Genomic DNA, 2,864 nt, shown 5'->3' with positions numbered 1-2,864 from the left:
TGGATACAAATGTGTTTTTGTGCGAAACTGAAATGAAATAATGAAATTATGAGATATAAAGTTTGACTTGTCGCTCAAGGGTTTTTGTAACAACCCAATTTTAGTATTTATTTCTTATATTATTATACTATTTTATTTTATTTATTTGGAGTGTTAATTAATTAATTGATTGTTAGGTAGTATAATAATTGATTATATTAATTAATTTGGTGTGTTAATCAATTATTTAGTTGATATGAGATATAATGAATAATTGAATTAATTGACTTGGTGTGTATATTGTGTTGGTTTAATTTATTTGAACTAAATAGAGATATTATAATACTATATCTTATTGGGCCTAATAATTAAATTAGAGGTATCATTTCTTAAGCCCAAATATAATACTATGATAGAAAGAGGTGAGGAGAGTGAGAAGTAGCACTCACTTGGTCATTTCACGGCAACAGAGAAAGAAAAGAGGAAAAAGTAAGGAGAAGAGGGGAAGAACAAGGAAAAAGTTAGGGATTCCAGAAAATTGAAGAGGTAAGGGGGAGAATCCTTATTATTATGGGTTAGTATAATTTGGTCAATGGGTAGAAATATGTTTAGGTTGAAATCCCTAATTTTTTATGGTTTTTGAAATTGTTAGGTTTTGATGAGTAATCTTTGATTTGTGATGATTAATTGTGTTTGGAATTGATATATGGGTGAAATTGAGGGATAGATTGAGAATCCAATTTGATATATTTTTTTATACTATAGCGTCACTACTTGTTTTTCTTTTCTCACTATATAGCACCACTTCTCCATGCCACTTAGTTTATTAAAGTTTATTAATTAGTTGTTTTAATTAGTAGAAACAGACAATATAGCTATATTATATTTTCTGGTGCACTGTAGCTAAATAATAAAAGTAGTGCTATAGTTTAGACAATGGGAAGATAATGTAATTCAAAACAGTCCCGTTTGACCGAATTAGCTGAATTAAACGGTATAATTAGTTGTCCGGAATTTAATGAAAATTTACGTGTTAGCTAAGTTTAATTAGTAGATTAACGTGGTGGTGTTATTTTGTTGAAATTGTGATATTTTACGAATCGACCGAATTGTGTTTGATTTAAATATTCTTTGTAAATAAATGTTGATTTTGTGATGGAAATTGACACACATTTTAGGAATAGAATATAAGTGAATTAAATTAATATAGTATGATGTTAATTGGTTAATTAAATTAGTAGTTGAATTAATTTCAATAATTCTAATTGATTGGAAAATACTTGGACTTGGATAAATTATTTGGTGTGTCGGTAAATTACGGTATCTCGAGAATTTGACCGTAATTGTATTTTGGCATGAAATCTAGTGATTAATTGTTTGATTGTGAAAGTGTGTATTCATATATATTTGGCAAATTGTGAATTAACATGAGATAGTATAGTTACTAGTGTTAATTGGAAATTATGAGCGTATTTGATAATTAGCCTATATATGTGAATAGTATATTTGTTATGAATGTGTATACGTACAATTGGTGGATAATTCATAGAGTTGAATTATGGTGATATGTGGAATGTTAAGATGGTAGAGATGATCTTAATTGCATATATTATTGGTATTTATACATTCATTCATGGCATGGTCGGCTTTATGGTGGAAGCGGTGAAACTGTGGATTCACATGGTAATAGACGTTGATCCTTGAATGGAAATAGGCGTAGAAGATGTTGATCCTTAATTGGAAATAGGCGTAGTGACTTTGATCTTGTCCGGATCGGAAGTGTGGCTTGGATTCTAGATATTGAATCGGAAAGCGGTGAAACGTTGGGTTCACATTGCGGTACCACATGCATAGAGTCACATGTCTTGCATTGAGTCACATTAGAGTTATGTGATAATTGAATAATATGCATTGATGTGATTGTTATGTGTGTATGAGATATGGTAATTGAATTTGGTGATGTTTGGATACATAACTTGGTAAAATATGTGATTATGTGATAATTATAGTTATGTGTATATTTGAGAATATAGCATTGAATTTTAATATTATACTCCTTGAGTTTTGATGTATGCTTGAAACATGTGAAATAAATATTGGTTAGTATTATTTACATGGTTATACAAGGTGTGATAAATTCCTTTAATTGTTGATTTAATCATTGTGCTTTATTATACTTTCTTCATAATGATTCGAATTCTCACCCTTCTGTTTTAATGTTGCCCTCGTTTGGCGACATGCAGGTTCTAACGCTTAGTAGCTCACTCGAGATTTAGCCGGAGAGCTTCCGTGTTTTGTTTGGAGACTAGGTAGTTAGTCAATTCTCTGGTCATGTAACACTGGGTAGATTAATAGTATTGAACTCATGTCTTATTTGGATATGTATTATGTTATTACTTAGGAACATGTTTATTTGCAATTTGTTGTTTGAGAGGCCATAGTGCCAAATATTCTGGATATGGTTTTATTTTATCTTGAGGAGATTATTTGAGAGATGATCATGGTATGGGACATGAATCATTTTATGAAATACATGAGTATTCATTATTTTCCGCTGCGAACGCATTTTCTTGATGATTCATGATATTTGAAATGTGTTATTTTAAATGACCATGTGTATTGTATATTGATGATGAATGATGTTGGTTTTTGAAAGCTTTTAGTTTTTGAAAACGTCGATGTGATGCCCTTTTGTTTATATGCGTGCTTATTCACTCTGATTATATGATAAGTATTTTGGGGTATAAAAATGGGTGTTGCATTAGTGGTATCAGAGCCTGGTCGACCAGTTGGTCAATAGTCGTTAATGTTTTCTAATCCTGTTGTATTTGATTTGTGTATCTGACACGATCGATACTGTTTGTCTGATTGTTTGGCTGTTTAGG

Source organism: Lathyrus oleraceus, chromosome 2, assembly GCF_024323335.1.
Source record: "Lathyrus oleraceus cultivar Zhongwan6 chromosome 2, CAAS_Psat_ZW6_1.0, whole genome shotgun sequence".
In the NCBI taxonomy this organism is placed as follows: domain Eukaryota; kingdom Viridiplantae; phylum Streptophyta; class Magnoliopsida; order Fabales; family Fabaceae; genus Lathyrus; species Lathyrus oleraceus.
Note: the sequence above shows the minus strand (reverse complement) of the source record.